General features: G+C 38.6%; 1 long non-coding RNA gene across 2 annotated transcripts in view; it reads left to right on the top strand.

Annotated features, from left to right (window-relative positions):
* The first annotated feature begins 578 nt into the window (after positions 1 to 578).
* The window catches only part of LOC146761420 (uncharacterized), a 37,257-nt gene continuing 16,202 nt past the window's right edge, over positions 579 to 21,633 (top strand). For both annotated transcript variants that reach the window (XR_014944082.1, XR_014944083.1), the window contains exon 1: positions 579 to 713. This is a non-coding gene — a long non-coding RNA (uncharacterized LOC146761420). The remainder of the gene's footprint in view (positions 714 to 21,633) is intronic.

Here is a 21,633-nt window from a genome sequence, read left to right as displayed (position 1 = left end):
TATGTCATCTTCAACTCAGACAAGCTATTTGTTTTTATTATGCACTGCACTCTTGTGATAGAAGTCATATTTAGGTGAATTTAATGCAATAACTTACGTGCTTTTGTCTGCAACATGCAGGTTGTTTACAGAATTGAAACTGAATATGGCAGAATGATGCCTGAGCACTTCTGAAAATTCTTTACTGTTTTGATTGCGATCGGGAGTAAAAGCTCTGGTCCTGTGATGCTATTAAAAATCATGGTCTGAATGGATCCTTAGAAAACAGGTAGTAAAAGCCACTTCCCAAAGATCTATAATCTCATTCAGTGAATAAAATGGCTTGGATAGGACTAGATCTGAGAATTAAACAAAGCTGAATCTGAAAAGTAGCCTGTTGCTGAATCAGTGAATTTAAGCAACATTAAAAGTAGCACATCCTTGTAGGTTATGCTACATCTAACAAAAATTGTTGAAATGCCTTGAGTCAGAATAGTTTTTCTGTCTTGAATGTGGTATAATGTAGTGGAAATGCAAAGTCAGGACTTTAAGCAGTGATTGAGCACCTGGTGAGAAGGCAGGGCCAACCTAAGGGAGCTCAGGTGCATGAAATGTACCTGAGTTACCAGAAGGGTTGGAGACAGATCTGCCTCTTCCCAGACCTCATTTAAGGGTTGGCAGTGGAGATAAGTGTTCCTTGCTGGAGATCCTTGCTTACCTGAGGCCTGCTGGAGGTAAGCAATTTTTTCTTCCTTTGTTTCTGTATTTGTAGCTGCTCCATTTGGGGTTGTCCTCATTCCCTGCAGCCTAGGGCTTTGCCAACCTCCTATTATTGTTGTACTCTCCATCACATTATAATGTTACATTCATTTAATTTATTTTTTTTTTAGACAAGAAAGTTTGATGTGTGACTTATGTTACTTAAAGGTAGAAGATAAGGTAATTCATTTTAGTATTTGGTGGGACTATCTTAAGAGCACCATCAAATTTAAGGTCTGTGAATCTGAAAATTAAAGCTCTAGTTTCTGAACTCAAACTTGCAGGATTACACTCTACAGTTCTGACCATGCTTAATTTGTGAGATTTAAGATTTAGTGTTTTCTTTCATTTTTAAAACCCTAAGTGCTCCCAGCAATTTTCATGAGTAAAACTATCTTGTAATATTTATTACTGAAGAAGATCACGGGACTATATACTTTTTATTTTTTTTTTAAGATTGCATAGACAAAACATAAGATGCTTACAAGGATACTTCTTTCTTTCTCCCCACAGTTTAAGGAATACAAGGTAACTTAAAGGTCTTGGTGCTTAAAAAACAAAAAACACAGAAGAAAAGTGTAGTTCCTTCCAAGAAAGCATGAGGCTAGGAGAGAGGATTTCATTCAGTGTGTGGGGGTGGGAGGTGGGGGAGAATCATCATGTTGAAGGGTAAATTAATGTGTATTTTTCAGTTTTTCATGGCTGTTTAAATAGGAGCCAAAGAAACATTAACAAATAGTGGTAGGTAAAAGTAAAAAGATTGGGGACATGTAACAGAAATAGAAATCTGAGTGTTACTTTCTATTTTACTAGATAAAAATTAAGCAATAAAGTAATTGTGCTTGCAGTTTGAGAGATCTATAAATAGCATCACTTCCAGTCCCTGACATTCTGTGCTTGGAGCTGGATTTGAAATTGCATATTGAATGACTTGAGGGTGAGATAGTTAGATAGTTTGTTGACATGTGATTCACCAGCAGCATCATGCTTTAGAAGCATTTTATTCTTCAACTGTTGGTTTTCCCAGAGTAGGGGGCAATCAGTTCTGTGCAGAGTCCTGTGAATGGTGTCAGATGTGCAGCAGTAAGTTCTATGGTAGTAATAGTTGTCATGTGGTGTAATGTGCTTCATTATTTTTCTGACTATTCCTATGAAACAGCTATGAGATATGGTTTAGTGGCTTGTGGTAGCAGATGGTTGGACTAGATGATCTTGTAGTTTCTTTCCAAACTTGTGATTCTATGAAATAAGTCCCTTTATCTCTGCTTCTTCAGATAAATAATATCTCCTGTGAAAGATTGATCCATTTTGCATTAGGAATTATGTGAGGAAAGTCCCAATATGCAGAACAATGCTCTTTAGTGTTTAAGCAATGCCCAATAGCTTGGGTTGAAAGTCTCACCTCTTTTTGACTGCCCTTTTACCAAAAACATTTTAGGAGATTGTGTTTGGGTCTGAACCTGGCTTGAAGAGTCATTTGGAGGGAGGCCTGAAGGCTCTGAAAGACCACTGGGGACATCAGAGCTCCAGCAGTGAGATCTTCCTCTGCAAGGGCAAGGTTTAGGTAATACTTTCCATGGCCTGTTGAAGGGATGACGCAGTGTCCTGATTCTCAGGCTGGTACGTCATTGTTCTGAGAGGTCTGCATTCACTGAAGCATTGATGCCCTGCATCTTTTGTTTCTTATCTTCTGAACTACAGACAGTCTTAAGAAAATGCTCTTCACCAGAGTGTGGTCAGACACTGGAAAGGGTTTCTCAGTGCAATGATTATGGCCCTGAGCTGCTGGAATTCTAGGGGCATTTAGACAATGCTCTCAGACATAGTGGTTGGATTTCAGTACTCCTGTGGAGCCAGGAGTTGAACTTGATTATCCTTGACCCTTCCAGCTTAGGATATTTTATGATTCTGTGGTTCTGAGACCAGCCTAGAGCATATTTGTCTTTTTTTTATAAAGGTGCTTCAGCTTTAGACTGGGCTCATCCTTTGCGGACCTTTACACAAGGCCCTGTTCTTTTCTGCTCAAGTTCATTCAAGCTTCTTGTGGTATAACAAGTATTTTCCTTGTCCTTCCCACGAGGCTGTGTCTGGAACATGCTGAAATAACATCCTGAGAGAATGTCCCTACAGTTAATGTTTCCAGCATTTTCTACTGCCTTAGAACATCCAAAGGCCCTTCCCCAGCTGGAAACCTGAAGACATGGTATTTTCTGCACAAGGATTAAGAAGGAAATTCCATATATTGTGAGAAATACTACCTAATATATTAAAATGTGGTGGAATTTAGGCTTTGTGGACTTAACAGTGATTCAATGCCACAGCTTCTCAGCAGTTATACTGCTGCCCTGTATGCACAGACAAAGCCGTTGACTAAAGTCAATGTCAGGAGAGCAGACAAAACCACCTTCTGCTTCTGTGCACCTCAGGTGCTGCTGAAGGTGGCCTCTTTGGTGTAAGCACCAGAGGGTAAATTCAATTTCTGCATCTCCTGTTAAAGTGAGGTAACCAGACATTTCAGACTCCCTGCTTGGCCAGAAGACCTGTGATTTTTTTAATAGCCATTAAAAATATATTTACTTTTTGCTGTTCTTGGCTGATCTTCTCCTTTCGTGCTGATTAACAATGCTCTGATCTTTTAGTGCTGCCTTTTAGTAGCATAACAGCCTTCCAAGATGGAAGAAGTCCACGCTTTTCAGCTAACTGGTGTTTTATGTATACTGTAATAATTATTCTTCCCTGGTTGCTCCTTTTGATGATAGTTTCTTCCTTCCATTCTGTACATTTTATTTTAAATGTAGAGGTACTTCTCATAACTATGTACAGTGTGGAAAATTATTTTATTTGTTTTTAATTTACAGACTGGTTGCTGTTTTGTCTGTAAATTGTGGACACTTTTGTTAGCAGTTGTAGTTTCTTGACATTGCTAGCCATTTCTTTTTATTCTAAATGGAATATTCTGATACGTATTCTCTTGATTAGTTTGAAGCTCTTTTATGTTAACAAAGAACAGTGTGACTCAGGGAGCAGGTAATGGGATGTGAAAGTCTTTGCCACTCTCTTGCTTTACTGTGTTTGGATTCAGGAAATTAATAGAATGTAACTGTATGAGAAGGGTTCGCGTGGATTGTTGAGTTTATTTATTCATTTATTTATGCATTTGTTTGTTCTAGTTTGATCCTCAGAAGTGATTTTAATAGCTGTTAGAATGTGGCATTGCTAATGAAAATGAACAGACTGCTATTGCATTCTACAATAAAAACAAATGTGTGTGGTAATGTTATTAGAGGAAAAACTCTGTGTGTGTAATCAATATTTTCCTTTACTATATTCTATTCATAGTGAAACAACACATTTTACAGTCAAAACAGTTGCATGTAGCGAGCAGTCTGTTTCAAATAAAATCAAATTTGTTCTTCCAAGTGGTGTACTGTCAGACCTGTCAAAGATACGTGTAGCAGGCACATATACATGGATCCCTTTAATGTGCTGCTTTTTCTAATAAAAAGCCCTTACATGAATGGAAACTTTTGAAAAAGGAACTGTAATCGCAAAAATGCTTCAATTTCTGCAGGTGAGCTAAGGGAACTTCACTGTATAAATCACTAAAATATCTTGGCTTGCAAAGCTTCTGAACCCTGCTCCATGCAGTATTGAAGGATTATGGGTATTATGGAAACATATTAATTATTATTATTAAATAGGAAGATTACTGGGGGCACATGGTGCATGTGCACATGAAGATGTCCTTGTGGATGAAGAGTTTAGAGTGGATGATTATTTTTTTTGTTTTTGTTTACGTTTTGTGACTTGATGCCTTCATGAAAGGAAAAAATATTTTTCCAAATCAGGTTGTTTGTTGCTGCTGCATTTCATGTTTTATTTCACTTCCTCTTGATTCAGCTTTGGGTTGGTGGGTTTCATTTGGGTTAAAACTTGCTGTGGCTCTGATGCTTTTGCTCTTAGTAGAGGAAGAGTTATCTTAGTAACACTACTAATTTACTATGCAATGACAATGTTGCAGTACTATGTAATACAGATGTTACTGGGAGAAAGGCAGAAAAATGGTATCCAGAAAAACAATTCTGAAAATGATCTTTGCAATATGGTTGAAGCAACTGACAATTATCCTGGCTATGTTGGGAGTCATTCAGTGGTACTTATCTGAAACTAGTGAGTTACTGTTTCTGAAGGGGTAGGGGAGATTTATTTCAAAGTGGATGTTGGTTTACATTAAGAATGTGTATTCTGTTTTTACTAAAGTATGTATATTTAAAATGTTTACAAAGCATTTGCAGGGGCCAAAGCGCTAGGCAGTGCATATGCTTGAATGAGGAAAGTAGTCTACTGGTCTTAGAGATTGAAGCAGTCAGTGCAAAACAGGGAATTGAAGTCTTGAAGCTTCTTGAAAATGCTTCCTGCTTTGTGTGCTTAAATCTCACTGGAATTTGTACAAGTTGAGCACCAAAATTTCTTGATAACCTGGTTTGGGATGTAGGGTAACTAACTTGTGTTGTTGCTTTTTGTTTGCCTTCTTTCTTAAATGTAGTGTGAATGAAATCAGCAATGTGCTGCATACTGCCTTCTGTTGACAACTTCCTAATGACTGGTCTGTGGGCACTGAGGAAATCTGGAGATGAGTAAAGGCTTTATGAACAACAGTCTTTGTCTGCTGGCACTATTGTCTGTCCCCTCATTCCTTCAGGAAATATTGCATGTGGATGTTCTTTATGTGATTCCAGTTGCGTTAATAGGACGGCTTTGTTTTAATATGTACCTAAACACAGAGCATATAAAGCAATCGTGCGTATGAGGGGGTCTGTTTCAACCCAGCTGGGTGCTGGTGACACTGAGGAAGTGTGAGGGCAGCAAGCAGAGGTCTGCTTCCAACCTGAACAATTAGTTGGCTCCAATGCCACCGCTGAAGCTCACAGCGGTACTTTTGAGAGGTTTTCCAGTGCCCTGCTTACAAGGATATGCCATTACTCCGAACCTAAATTAACTGTCATAATTGAGCAAAGGGAAGATTTAAATGATCCCTGAACCAGAGAACCTTTTCTGTATAAGAATGCTTTATTCATGCTGGATAAGTGTCACAGGATCAAACTCATAGATGTTGAAAAGTAGTCAAGATGTTAGCAATGCACTTTAATCAGGCCAAGCAGTTACTAGCAGCAGAACAGGAGGAAAAAAGTTACTCGGTATCTTCCTTTAAGAAAGAGTCCAATAGAAAAATTATTTCCATTTGCTTGAGTTGTTTTTTTTTTTTTCCTCTCCCACTGTTTTTGTCTTTCAGCTGCCAAGAACAGAACAGAATGATGTGATTCATAGACTTTTTAATTGAAATTGTACACAGCCAAATCCAAGGGCTGCTACTCCCCTCAAAGTTGGTGGCAAAATTCCCATTGACTTCAACAGAAGCAGGCTTGGTCTATCAACATGTAGGGAAAACTACATCAGCCTGAGTGACCCACAGAAGGGTCACTTACATTTGTGGGACCGTTCCTTGTGTTCATGTCCTGTGGCGTCTTACCTTTCTGGTTCCTGCATATCTGCTGATCTTGAGGCTCCTTTGAGAGTGCTTCTCTGTTCCAGCTGATTTTATAATTAATTTTTGATGTTTAGCCTAATTTTTTTGTTTCATTGTGTAAGGTTGTTTCAGCATGTCCTGGACCTTGTCAAATCAGGATTTTCTCTTTATTTCCCCAATTCTGTGTGGAGTAAGATCTTTTCAAGTATTTTATTTGAAGGTTTCCATTCTTTGCTTTAAAGATGACTCCAGTGTAGTACTTCTGATCACCTTCATTTAAATCCCCTATGACTTATTTACGCTTCTATGAATGCTCAGCAGGTTTTTTTACCCTAAATGCACTGTTATACGGAGCACTGGATTTACAGCTTGGGTTGCAGTGCCAGATACTGGGTGGTGCTGAGTTGCTTGGTTTGATCCAGCAAAGCACTTAAGCACTGCCTCAGAAATAAAGGGAGTAATGCCAGAAGCAGAAGACAGTATCGCTCCTTACATGCTTTATTGCTGAGAGGAATTCAGTAGACTTCTCAACCTCCAGCTAATAAATGGGAATGTAGTTGGCAGTACCAGGCTGTCAGACACATGGAGACCAGGACAACCAAGCTTGTCTAGCAAAGCCTTTGCAATATTGATACAAGAAGGATATATATATTTTTTAAGAGATGCATAGGTGTTTGTTCAACATCTGTAGCTGGAGTTAATCATTTTGTGTATTATTTTAATGCCTGGCTGATCATTTAGCCTGCTCGAACTATCAATGATCAGTGTATGGGCAGTGTAGATGGGTTTTCATTTCTACCACTTGAGAAAGCTGTTGGATTGATTAGTGTTTGAGACTCTCTAACGCAGTGGTTCTCAATCTCTTCCAGATTGTGACCCCAAGTCACGAAAATAGAGAGTTTCAGGATTCCTCTTCTCTCTTCCTATTAAAAGAAGAGTGTTTCTTGCACATGTGTATGCATCCCTGCAGGCTCATCACACCCAGTAGACTGATTTTCCTGTTATTTACCCTCTGAATGCATTAAACATCTGCAGCACTGCAAACATCATCTCTTTCACATCCACTTATAATAGAGTTCTGAGTGGCCTTAAAGCCAGTCTGTAGATCTGCCTTGCTGCATGCTTTTATAGTTTGAAAGTGACCTCTCCAACTATTTAGCTTTATACTGTGCTACTTCAAAATCTTCTCTCTGGAATACGTGAATTGCCCATGCTGTTTTGGAGTAAGTGAAAAGAGTTGGTTCATATAAGAAAAAAATCAAACGTTTGGTGATGTTTATGAAAATGGGTTGACTGATCATAAAATTATTTGTTTTTCATGAACAGCTAACTCCACATAAATTTAACATGATAAGAAGTCCTTGAAACACAGAATGTTGCAATTCCCATAAATATTGTGCTGCTACTGATCAGTTCAAGTGAAAATAATGAAGCTAGGACTACCAAATCTTCAGTCCATGTATTTCTGGTTTACTAGGCAGCAGTGTGCTGTTGCAGCTCGCTGCACTAAACATCTGAGAATATTTGCATTGTAGATGCATTTCAGAGTGGCAGACATTCTCAGTAATATGTGTGAAGTGCAAAAAGGATACTTTGTCTCCTAGATGAAAAGTCTGCTGTAGGTTGACCATATGTTTTTTTTCCCGGAAATTAAGTTCATTCTATAACTGTATTTTTTGCTATTTTTGTCCATTTTATAAGTGCGATTTAGGCTATTTTGGTCAGAGCCTTTGCCATTCCATGTAGTCTGGTCTGCTGCTTCTTCCCACAATTTCTGTGTTTGAGGAAGTTTTTCCTTCAGGAAAGAAGGAGGCTTTTCCTGCCATAGCCACAGGCTGTGGACATGTGAGAAGCATGGCACATTTGGGGCAGCTACTCTGAAGTGGGAGTGTTTGATATGGGAGAAGTCATAGAATCATAGAATGTTTTGGATTCAAAGAGACCTTTAAGACCATTTAGTTCTAACCTCATTGCTATAGGCAGGGACAGTACCCACTAAAGCCAGTTATTCAAAGCCCCATTCAGCCTAGCCGTGAACACCTCTAGGAAGTGGGCATTCATGACTTCACTGGGCAGCCCACTCCAGTGTCTTACCACCCTCACAGTAAAGAGTTTCTTCCTAATATTCAGTCTAAATCTACCCTTTTCCAGTTTAAAGCCATTTTCCCTTGTCCTATTCCTATGTGCCCTTATACAGTGTCCCTCCTCAGCTTTCCTGTAGGCCCCTTCAGTTACTGGAAAGGTTTTAGTCCTCACTCCTCCCATTACTCTTGAGACCTTGATATATAAGGAGTAGCGGGAAACATTGTGCAGCTGTAGGTAGAGATTTGCATTCATTCATGCCTCTCAGTAGTAGAGAGTCAGATGGGATAGGCCATAAGGAAACTTTGTTCTTACTGAACAGTATCATAGGGCCAGGGCCATGTTTCCTTCTCCTTGTTGGCTCTTGAGACCTAATGGGCTTTTGGAGATTGCTTTGTCACATGGAAGCAAGGCAGCATATTACAGTTTTGGGACTTCCTTTTCAAAATCAGCTGCTTCCTGAATGTCACTGTAAGGTCTGTAGTGCTACATTTGTGCTGGCGCTTTATGCTAGCTGTGAAACTATATGGAGTTGCTCTAGATGGTGATGGGATTCTGGATTTTTGTTATGTACTAACTTACACAAGAAGAATGGGGTAGGTGTTCATCTCATTTAACCAAACACGCTCTCTCTGAAACCAGTTATTTCCACAAGCATCTGCTCTTCATGCTTCATGGAGGGAGAGGAGGATGATGTTTTTCTTGAACAAAAATGCCGAATCAATTTTCAGTGAGCTGTGTGTTAAATTTATGCTTGTCTTACTATCTTGGGTGTATGAGATTTGTCTCTGTGCTTAAACATACTGATAGATCTATAGTTGACACTAGCAAACCACTGTATTAGATCAAGTGATGGGTAAAATGCAGTTTTGCCTGGAAAACTTCATAGTGAATTTCTTTCCTCCCTCCAAATTTTTTGAATGATACTATGTAATTGACATTTCCCACTAGACAATAACCTGTTAAGCTGAGGTAAGTTGTCTGAGAAAGAGTTGTGAGAGCAGCGAGAAAAGGCGTCTCTTGTGTTTATTCGAAAATCATACTCCAAGCAGTGAAGCAGACTCAGAAATTCAGATCTCACCAACATCTGGTTTGCATCAGTAGAATCTAAAAGCACATGGGAATCTGACTGGATCCCTATGTGGTATCTGTGCATGCATGTTGTAACTTCTGATATTACCTGAAAGATAACTAAACTTGAAGATACTCCAGCCACACCTACGCGTATGCACAAATTGGCATTATATGTGTTCTTCATTTGTTTAGTCTCCTCATCCTGATCGTTGCTAGTAGTGTGAGCAATGCTATCTCTTATGGTCAAAAAGCTCATCTAATTTAACTGTTAACCTCTTCTCACAAGACTGTAGAAGGCCCTTGGAAATACTGTGTGAACCTGAGGATGAAACAGAAGGAGATATATTGACCTCTTGTGATTAGCTAGATGCTCGAGTGGGAGGGAACAGGCTGGGGATTAGAACCTTCTTGGTACAAACATGCATGTCACTTTACTTTGTCATTGTGTTGGTTGTGAATTAAAGAAAACCCTGAGAAGATTTGGGAAAAGGGTCTAGGCCTTTCAACACTTCCACAGTGTGTGCCCTAAGCACTAGCTTAAAGTTCCATTCTTTGTTGCCTTTACTCTGTCCATTTCCATAGCTCCTGTATGCTTGGCTGCACTGTGGCTCAGTTTCAAGAGGAAGAATAAGGAATACTTTTGCCCGGTATACTCTATAATCTAGTGGTTAGAGCAGTTTTAGGGAGTGAGTGGGCTTAATCCCTGTTAGGCTGATCGGTCCCTTTTGCTTTCTGCTTTAATCCTTTTCTATCCAAAATATAGAAACCAACAGTAATTCTGTCTGTCTTTAAATCTACGTGTCTTTCCTAGAGATTTCTGCAGTGTTTAGGTAACATTCATGCACTAAAATGTCTCTACAACAGTGCTTCATCTGTCTGTCTCTACTGAACATGTGCTTAAGGACAAAAAGTGAATAAAAATGGGAACATCCAAAGAATATTTGTATTGGAAAAGTAAATTAATCTGGGTTAAATAGTGGAAGAAGGTTTAGAAAAGTATTTGTGCAAACCTACTAGTGCCTGTAGGTAACATTTAGAAGAATGTATGCTGCCTTGATCACCAACAGCATTGCTCAGGATATTATGCTGTGCTCTAGTCACTGGGAGCAGCTGTCGATTTTTGTGTCCTTGAGGAATCCGTGCAAGAATGGTTTTTGATTTAAAAGGAGGAAGAACATCATTAGGAGACCTGGTTCTGTATACTAGCACCCTCGCAGGAACAGGCGTGTGTTTTTTGTGATTTCTGATTTCCAGTTCTTTGGTTACACTTCTTGTCTGATTGCTGGCAGAGCTTCCTTAGAAAGTTTTTGTCTTCTTGGAGAGAAAAATTGCATGTTATGCAAAACTGAATGTTCTATGTTATTATACCAGTGAAAAAAGACTAAATATTTTGACATATGATATGTTTCTGTGGTTACCATCTCACTATTTAGATGAAAGAAGTGTTAATGTACTGGCGTACTTTTTAACATCTTCTGTCGCAGTGTTTAGAAAGTTATACACATCTTAGCCATGCCAAATCACCCTCCTATATTACAATGCATTTTAATTTCTGCTGCCTTTGCAAAAATGTTTAGAGAGTAATGGAGAGTGTCCTGATTCAGTTATTAATCTTTACATCCAGATATCCTTATTATAGCTAATAATATTATAAAGCTGGTTTTAGTTTTTCTGACCTTCCAATGTGGGGCATTCTGAAGATGCAATGATCTGCTGGTAATTAGAGAGATGCATGTGAATATGCTTCTATACCCCTGAGCTTCCTTGTTTTTTTGGTTTTTTGTTTTGTTTTTGATCCATCCTTCAGTACCTGCTTCTTCTCTTCGTTTGGGGTTGCACCACATCTCATTTTTCATCTGAACTTCTGCTTGAAGTACCATTATGCCTGCAATGCAATGCGCTGTTCTATAGTGAGGAAAATGTGTTGGATTTGTTGACTTGTAAACTGCTGCAGTTTAGCCATTAATTTAAAAAACAAAAACAAAAAACAATAAATGTGATCAGGGAAATCAGAATAAAAGTTTTCAAAGCTTTCGAGCATTGTTTGGAGGCCTCAAACTCAGCAATGGAAACAAGAAACATATATTTCCTACCATAAGTCTTGTTCCAATTTCCAAAACATATGTAATTATGGCCAATCCTATTTAAGTTATACTTTGGAAAAAATTATTTAAATAGTAGAAGATTCCACTGCATTAGGAAAAAATATTCTAGCAACATGGGAAAGGGTGTATCTTAGAAATGTGGTTAAAGTCCAAACTGACCCTAATGGAACAATTAGAAATCTGCTGTCCCAGTTATGTGGTAGTGGCAAACAGCTGGTCAGGGACAGATGTATTGGGGAAGCTGGGGGAGGAATGGTGGTATAAGCAGTGACTAAACTAAAACATTCAGGATGCTGAAGTTGGCTGTCTAAACTTTCTGGCACCTGCAGGAGGCTAGGAAGGGCCCATTTGACATCTGTTTGATCTCTACAGAAAATCCATAGGATTATTCTTTTTAACCTCTAAAATTTAGGAGAACTGGATGGAAAATCTGCTACTTCAAATGTTTCTTACTTTTTTAAGTGATCTGCCACTTCTGCATTGTGGAGAAAAGCAGGAAATTCTCAATGCTTCTTTCATGTGATACAGTATTAAAAGGTTACATAGGTTGGGTGGTAGAGCTTCCACTTGTAGTTTTAGATCACATAGATGATCAGAAATACTCTTGTTATGCTTACAGCTGACTGAAGAAATGAAGAGATTACCTCTGCAGTTAGTTCTCATCATAGTAGTAGACATTTGGTGGATCCTAAGGAACAAACTGGTTTCAAAGTCAACTGATCTTTTGAGTCTCTAAGTCCCTTTAAGACAGCCACATGTTCAAATACAAATGGGAATATCTCCTTTTTTTTTTTTTCTGGCAGAGATGAGACACAAGAGGAGCTGCTGGCCAGGACGCCAGTGCTCAAAAAGGTGGTCAGAGGAGTAATACTTCTCTGACCTGGAGCCTGAGGTGCTGTCTTTGTTTGCTGAGGCTTTGTATCTTCCCAGTTGTCTTCATGAAGAGATCTAGAAAGAGGCCAGGAGTGGGGAAGAGGCAAGGTGGGGATGCTTACATGCTTTTTTTTTTTTTCCTCTCAGAGAAGAGATGAGCAGGTTAGAAAAGCTTGTGTCAGCTGCCTGTCCCCACTTTTCTTCTTGCTCTTCAATACCCAGACTTTCACAGTGTTTGGGAATTTCTAATTCTAAGTCAAAATGTGATCAGGGGCAGTCTGGTGAGACAACCTGCTCTCAGTCTACATAATTTTCCTCACTGCATGCCTGCTGGAGTACCTTTACAGAAAGAGCAGCATGGGGATGAGCTATATTTGTATGATATGTATGAGCTGTATTTGTAGTGTAGTCCTCTGTATTTGATGTATTTTGATGAGAAGCCAATGCTGCTCCTGCTATGGGGGTGCAGAAAGGCTCAGTTGCAGTCATTCAGCCTTCAGTGGAATACCTTCAAACTCTTGGATAGACCTTATTGATTGGGATTGAGAGTCTAGCTTTTGCTGCTGGGTTGAATTGGTATCATAACAGGCATATTAAGTACTTGAATTCCTTTTTTTCCCCTCTTCTTCCTTTAAAGCTGTTGCTATTTTATTTTTAGGAGCATAAAAGAAGCAGTGGTGAGGGGGAAGAGGAAACCACTCCCAGTGTTAAATCCTGTTTTGAACTGTGTGTATAATGAGGAGATGTATTGCCTTTTCTCATTCTGTAGATTAATGATTGATTTACCAGGAAATGTGATGTTATTACAAATGTGGGACCGAATTTGGATCTTGTTTCTTGGGAGTTGCCTGGATGAGGAAGGAAAGTGGGACCTAGTTGTTATTTTTGCTCCTCTTCTCAGTATTGGGAATGCATATGTTCAAATAACTTGCCTGATTCCATTTGCATGGTCTGTGAACCACTACCATTTGTTCAAGGAGACCAAATAGTGTTAGCACAGGAGAGCCCAGCCTGCACACTTACTCAGCCTTGTCAGGCAGTAGCTACATTTTAGAAGGAAACCACAGTACAAAAGTGGGATCTCAGGTTCCATGCAGTGTATGCAAAGCAGTTTCATTTAAAATGTCAGGTTTACCTTGGCAACACCAGTCTTCAGTAGGGATTAGGGCTGCACAAAACCACTGAATCATACAGTGTATTTCCATCTGCGTGCCAGGTCGCAAACATAAATTCTAATGTTGGCCTTTATCCGTCATCACATAACACTTTGGCATACTTTTTCATTCTCTGAATATGAGTGGAATGAGAAGGTTATTTGGAAAGTCATCTGTCTGAGAAGCTGTCCTGTTATAATTAGTAGGCAATCTTGAATTTCATCTGTGAAAGACAATGAAGTGGAGTGGAAGGGGAATGGGATTGTATATGGTAGTCAGTCAGACAATGAACCAAAAGGCTGAAGTAGAAAAGCTGGGGGAGTCAGACAATGCTGTTTATTTTTTTTAAAACAGAAATGTGCAAACATGACCTCAAAGAGTCAAATTTTGATCTAGATATGAGCTCAAATTTCAAGCAGCTCTAAAATTTGGAGGTTATTTACAGGTTTTGATTTGGCTTGTATCCAGTATCAATGAAATGCTTTTCTTTCTAAAGGCCTCTCAGATGCTGGGAAAGAAGGGTTCTTAGGTGTGAGCTGCAGGCTAAAGGAAAACAGCACCCAACTGGGTGGAGGTTATATCTGTAGATCAATCAAAAGTTAACAATGATGACCTTGCAAGTTATTTGAAGCTATCTTACTGCTCTGCACCTCTTCTCAACTTTACAAGTCAAGATTTGTTGTCCTTAGCCATGCTTCTATTACAACACCTGCAAGCTGCATACAGTTTGCTTTTGCTGTGTTTTTAAGGACTTAAACAGCCAAGCTTAATCACCCTGGTGCTGTATTAAAGAAGTACCTTTTGCAGACTCTTATGCTTCTTTCTGATATGTTAGGGTCATTATCCTTTCATCAGCTTTCAGAGAAACCTGTGAAAGAAGCTTTGTAGTTCAAATGTATTTGATAAATGTTTTTACTATTATTATTTTTTGGTCAGGAGATGCATTACCATTTTTCCTCTGGCTGTAGTGTGGGATATTAGATGCTCTGGAAAGAAAAGAAATGTTTAAATCTTGCTTCCTCTGGTACTTCATTAATGCCAAGAAGGAAGCTGAGCAGCATTGCTTTAAATAGCAGGTTTTTGTTAAAGAAAAAAAAAAAGAGGTGGTTGGAAATACCTGATGCAGTTTAATTGAGCAAAAGAAACACTAAGATTACATCCTGGAACAGAACATTACCTCTAGCATGACCGGTGCTTATAATGCATTTGGCTATATGTGCCACACTTATTCTTCACTCCTACTGGGGACCGAGTTAAGCATCAAAATGTGTGGATTGCATTTCCTGCGTTAAATAATTTACTTTGTGACTTGGCACTGCTGTTTTCTTGTCTCACGTTGTAACCCTGTGTGGTGGCCTTCTCTTATTAGGCATCTGTCAGTCTCCAAGGTAAGACATTTTTTTGGTAACAGGCCTGATTTTCATTGCTCATCTATTTCTATCTAAACTGCTTTCCTTTTATACACTGTAAGTCTTTGCTCTTATGAAATATTAAAAATAAGTGTTTGGGCTCTGACAGGATAAAGGACAGTGTGAATTTCTGGTTTCATTATTGGTGTACTAATGCACCATAATAATTCTGTACACAGAATTTCTCAGTTGTACAGTGACATGCAGAATACAGGGCCTGGGGAGTTTCTTTAACCATCGCTGTGACAGATACTGTTGGCATAAATACAAAAGCATTCCTCCTTCACGTGTTTGGTGTACAACACTTTGCTGCAGACTTCTGTAGTGCACTGTTCCATGAGAAAATTTTATTCCAAACATTGGCATTCCAAACATGGGCAGTGCCTGGGTTGCTTCCCTAAGTCTGAAGTTTTCTCTTTCCTCTGTGTTTTTATCTTACCACGGTTACTGCTGTTTTGTAACTTATGTAATTCTGTTCTGAATTCCTGTGAGCTCTTCCTTGTAGCTCTTTGTTCCACAAGCACATATTAGACAGAAAATTACAAAAGTACTGTTTCTAAATGGGGAACGTTTTGAACAAAAGAAGAAAATTGTAATCATTCCAATGAGGATTTGAGCAAGCCATCAGAATTAACAGTGCTACTTTTCCAAATGGACCAGTGTTTTGATTAGCATATGTGTTTACACAGTCTCTGCAGTGGCAGGAACTGCAACTGAATGCCTGTAATTGCAGGCAGATGGCTATTAGAGCCCATCCACAAGAAGGCAGCTATTTCAGTTAACTTCTCATCAAAAGTCTATGGTGCCCAAGAGATGCCAGCTATGGAGTTGCTTCTGTGGGAGTGTAATCTTCTTGTAGCATTCAAAATGCATATTTTGTTACAAGGATACAAACATGCTGTATTAATGTTTCTTAAAAGTGTTCTTCAACAAGCCCTTTGGGCAGTGCTGAAAATCAGCCTTTAAAGCAAAAAAAACACCAACACAAACCCAACAAATTACATCAAATTGTAATCTCACTGACCACTTGAGGGAGGTGGTGTGTTGTCTGGGTGCTGGAGCTAAAACCAGTGTCCTCACTAGCTTGCAATTGAAATATCAAAGCTTTAAAACTTTTGTAAGTGGAGAGAATACAGGACTTAGCAGTGACTGCTTTTCCGCATGAATCCATTTCACTTGCCCTTTACGGTAGTTCACTCGTGCCTGGCTGATTTTTGCTCTCTGAAGGGCATAGTGTTTGCAGAATAAAGAAAAACAGAACTTGGCCAAGTGAATGTCTTCAATTTCATCAGAAATGAAAGAAAAGTAAAATCTGAGAAAGGGTTTTAAGAGATGACAGGACAAAATGCAGGATTTCAATATCTGTGAAGTGTATTTGTCAGAATAAGGATGTTTACTGACTGGCTTGAACTCAAAATTATGAATGTAAAAGTTCTTCATCCTTCTCTATGAGTTATTCCTAATACTCAGAGACCTGACCTTTCAGCCCTTTCTCTGTTTCCCCTTCCGTCCCACGGATGTTTGGCCTGGCAGTGCTGCACAACAGCTGAGGTAAAGACAATACAAATGTGATGCAACAGTTTCTCATCTGAAGGAGTTGGATGTGAACCTAGAGTTTAAGAGAAATTAAAAACTGAAATGTCTCAGAGCTGTTGGCAGATCTAGGGGCCTGGACCCACCTCTTCAACAGTAAATGGAAATAAATAGCAGTGCAAAATGAGCAGTACCATTGTCAATGTGGGGTCTTATGTGCAGCTGAGTTCTGGAGGGCAGACGCTGCTGTAGGCCCTAGCTCACCACACTAACACCAGGATGGCTAGATATGCATCCCCTGAAGGTGGCATAGCAAAGCCTAAAGCAGAAATAATGCAAGAGAATAGTGTTTGAGTGGAATGATGAGTGGAGAGCCCCAAACTGGCTAAAGCAGAACACAAAATTCTGTGCTTCAAATAGGTTAGAAGATGCTGCATACTTTGTCTTCCATTTGTAAGTCCTAGCTTACTGTTTGGCCTTTCAAAGTAGGATGGCATTGCTGATTTATATGCAGACAGCAGCATTTACTGACCCTAAGATCTTTTTCTGTACTTGTCCACCTAACCCACTGTTCTCCATTAAGTATCTGAGAAGCTCTTTCTTTCTTGTTAAGTGTAGCATGTTGTATTTTCCTTTGGTGAATATCACCATGTTTTGTTTTTTTTTAATGTAACTGCAGTTTTCAGGACTCTTCCGAGCTCTTTGGCATGTCTGAAGCTCCACCCTTCCTATTGTCTGAAAATTTAATAAGGACTTTCTGTTTTCCATCATGTAGATTGTTCATGAAAATGCACTCACTGAATGAGATTTCCCCCAAACTCTGGTTAACAGAGAGATCCTAAATCTAAACCAGATTTAATTGTTCTCCTAAAGCTTTATATCTTCTTACTGTGACTCTGTATATTTTTCTGTAGTTAATGTAATAATGTAAGTATCTTTATTGGCTGAGATTCGTGAAATACCTAGTACAGTCTTTCCAAGGAATGGGGTATGACAAAAAATGGGAATATATAGATTTTATTTTTTTTTCCAAAATCCTTGTAAATGTGCATCCTGTTTTCTGATGGGATGAGGACAGACTGGTGTGACTTGCAGGAAGCAAATTGTGCAAGAGATTAGGGCTTACTCAGAACATGAAGGCACTTCTCAACAAGAACAGTCTCTCTTCTGCATGTCACTGAAACTCAATCAGGGACATATAATCAGGAAGTTGACTTTATTCATTAAGCCCTCATAGGTCATCAGTCTTCCTATCTAAAACATTATAGATTCAGGTTTTTCTGCTCAATAGTTTGAGCTCTATGGCTGTCTCTTTCAAACATCTTGATCAAGACTTAACAAAAATCAAAATACACAGATTAAATACAGTTAAATGTCTAGCAAATAAAAGTTGCATACACTTTCCCTTGTCCTGTGTTTTTTAACAAGGCTCAATTATGATATGTCATGTATAACCTTTCTTTATTACGATTAGTCTTTATTACCTAATTTTTTCAATTTGTGTATTAATTTGGTTGATGATGAATTTATCGGCCAGGTATTTTATGAGATTTGTTTTATAAAGATGAAGACCACACAGTCTATGCTGTCTTTTTCAGAAATGCGTTTTTTTGGCATTCTTGGTAGAACAATAGAATAAACAGAACAGAATGCTTTAAGGGATGTCAGATGTTGCTGAAATCATTTAGTAGGTGTAAATAAGACCGTGATAAAAATGTATGGAATCCATTTTTAGCTAAGTTACTTTTTCTTACATTAAAAAGGAGCCAACAGCCAAGTGAACCAATGAAATCTAAGAACAGTTCCCTGATTAGCTTGGAAATGCTTTCCTTCCTGTCAAGGTGTAGACCTTACAAGAACTCTATGTCCTACGAGAATACCTGTAAGTCTAAGACATGTAGGCAGATAGCTTGCAGACTTTGAGTCCTTAACTACTGTAAGATGGCAATTATAATTCCTAGAATCATAGAGTGACTTGGGTTGGAAAGAACCTCAAGAATCATCAAGTTCCAATCCCTCTGCTGCAGGCAGGACTACCAACCTCCACATTTAATACTAGACAAATAATTCTTTCACACTCAAAGGTTTGTATACATTTTTATGAAACACAGTAGTATTAAAAACATTTGTTCTTATTTCATACCAGTAAGATTTACTGATATCCAGGCACTTGGAGATGAAACAGCATATCTGTGTTTGCTGTTTTCCTTTAATACAAGGTGCCCTAGCGAAGCTCCACAAAAGAGCAAATGTATGAAGTTCTCACCTAAAAGACAATGTGATGGTAGCAGGTTAGCTTAGGGTGTAATGTGATGAAGCATTCAGATGGCTAACGTACAATTATGATAATACACAAGGGAAAAAACCTAGTCAATAATTCTGCTGTTAGCATAGGTGGCAGTGGTTATGAGTTTTATTATTTCCTCCTATGGTTACTCTGTTACTTCATATATAATGGTTAGATTCTGAAAGAGAAGGTCTTTCATACTGTGTGTGATTTTCTTTTTTAATTATTATTTTATTAACATCACTTCAAGCTAGTAGAGAGAAAACTGACACAGCAAAAGACTTCCGCCACAAGCAATGGTACAGTGAGATTTATTACACTGAAAGCAGAAACACCAGTTATTATACTGCATTGCAGTGCACACAGTTTCCAGGACTGATTGATGACATTTCCATATATAGTTAGGAGTAAGACATTGGTTTTGAAAATAGAATTAAAACTTTCCCTTTTTAGGAGCAAGCACCACTTTAGCAACATAATCAGTACATTAGTTCTTTTGGTCAAAACATTAACAGGGTACTTTGTTAACAAAATGTTCGGGTCACGACGAGGTCAAAGCATGAACTGAAAGACTTTTTATGAGATAAATGTTTCCAAACAGCACTCCAAGTTGAAAGTGCTGAAATTAAAGCTTTTCTCCTGTAAACAGGGTGTTGCTGAGCTGAGTAAATGGAGTTGTGGTATTTATTATTTATTTATTTTTCCCTACCCAGTGTAGGTGATGAGACTCTGCCATGACATGCATCCCCCGTGCAAAGACAGATGTTATCAGAATTGACTGGGTGGTAAAGGTGCTGCCAGAAAAAGACAATAAGAACTTATTTTATTACTATATCCTTTTCCTCTTTGCCGCTTGGCAACTCTTTGCTTTTTCTCCGAATGAAAACTTTGTGCAACAGCATATTGTTTCAACTGCGGTCTAGTATTCTTGTCATCAAAATACTAATGTTCCCCCCACTTCCATATTGCTGAAGTCAGAGTTAGATTTGTAAATGCCTACAGGCATTTATTCTCAGTTGAATGAACTGTGGCATAGGTGGGAGCTTAGCGACCAAACTGAAGGGGGTTTATTACATCCCAGTAAAGAATGAGATATGATTTTGGTTGCAGCTTTAATGTAGGAGTTATTTTACTTTGTTATGATACTTTCAGCAGCACACTTTGCATTATGAAGAAGGTAAATCATAAATAGAATTCAAATAGTATCTGTAGTGGTGTAAGATAGTTTTTATATAACTAAACCCATTCCTCATAAGAATGTGAATCAGTAAGAAAAGTGCAAGGTGTTAATGGCAGATTTGGAAAGAAAAGACAGAATAAAATCATGTGAATTTGGAATGCAGGTGAGCAGAAATTAATGCAGTTTCTCAAGGCCTGTGGGGTAAGCCATTGCGTAACAGACATTTTCAAAACTGAACGAGTCTTCAAGCTTCAGCTAACCAAAAACATCTCAGGTATTGTTTTGTTGTAAGAGAAGGCTCAAAAAATGCTTATACAAATACTTGTATATGTATTATATGTATGTGCATACATTTTCTACCACCTTGAATTTAGAACTGCTGCTATCATCCAGAAACACAGTATTATTATTAAGTGTATCTAACTTGTCTTGTACACAGGAGAAAATTAGAAGGAAAAGTGTTGAAGTTAATGACATTGAGCTAGAACTGAGCTGTCTGATTTACCTGTCAGGATATCAGTGGCTTTGCATTAGAAGCTATGATGGACATCAGCATTGTGGTTTGAACAGATGAGATGACTATTTTGGAGGTTGCCCTGGGTATTGTCATGGAGGCAATGGAACAGGAAAGAGCATAAACTGGCATACTTTGGCAAGGCAATATTTTGCAGAGTGTACTATGAAGCTGCAGTGCTGGAAGGAGATTTTTTGTTATTAGATGTGCTTTATGATTTAACTTGGAAAGTTCTGCACCTTTATGTTACAATATTGTGATGTGAGTGACAGTAAAATCTGTTTCAGTGATGCAATAGTAACACTTCAAAGATAAACTGAAAACAATTGTATATTGCTCCTTGCTTATTTCTGATCTCTTGAATTAAAAGCAATGTCCAGTCTGCTATAAGGAGCAAAAACTATGTTAAATGAAGATACTGTCAAAGAAAAACTATTTATTTCTTGTACTGTTTCAAAAACTGACTTGGGGATTTAAGCAACCTGAAATGAGATCTCTAATGAAAGTATAATTCTAACTTGTTCCTCACTCCTAAGTATGAAATTATGTTCTTCTTCATCCTGGATCTTGTTTAATTTGAAACGAAGGAAAACAAAGCCTATCCCAAGCACCTGAAAGGAGTAGCTGGAGTATTTAGTCTGTCATGTAGCACCTCATGTTCATCCTGTTTATGGCACTGCATCCTATTTTTTTTCACATTGTGTAGGTAAATGCATTTTTACTGGATTTGTAAGAACTGTGACTTTTCTTGAGGATAAAAGTCTTTAGATAATAACAGTATTTGATACTCAGCTGAAGAGCTGCAAAGACTTGAGATAAAAAGAAATGAGGTACCTGGAACAGAGCAGACTTGTATAAATTCATCCCTAGAAATCCTGACAGGTCAAGAAACAGAAATCCGGTCTTCCTGAATGCTACAGCCCTTGCACTATGCACTAGGCAGCTGAGGAACACACTGAAGTAAAATAAAATCCAACTATTTCTTCCTCAGTTTTCTAATGGGAGTCACCTTTGAAGCCTTCTCTTGCAAAGCTCTGGTCACTGCTGTCAGCATCTCTGCCCTGGGCATATCAAATGCTACTTTTCAGTTCATAAGGACTTCATTATACATCACAGGCTTTGGTTTTCCACTGAGCCCACCCTCCTCAGCCATGGCA

This window comes from Coturnix japonica, chromosome 3 (genome assembly GCF_054131305.1).
Source record: "Coturnix japonica strain WE chromosome 3, WE-NBRP24, whole genome shotgun sequence".
NCBI lineage: Eukaryota > Metazoa > Chordata > Aves > Galliformes > Phasianidae > Coturnix > Coturnix japonica.
This window is presented reverse-complemented; position numbering and strand designations above follow the sequence as displayed.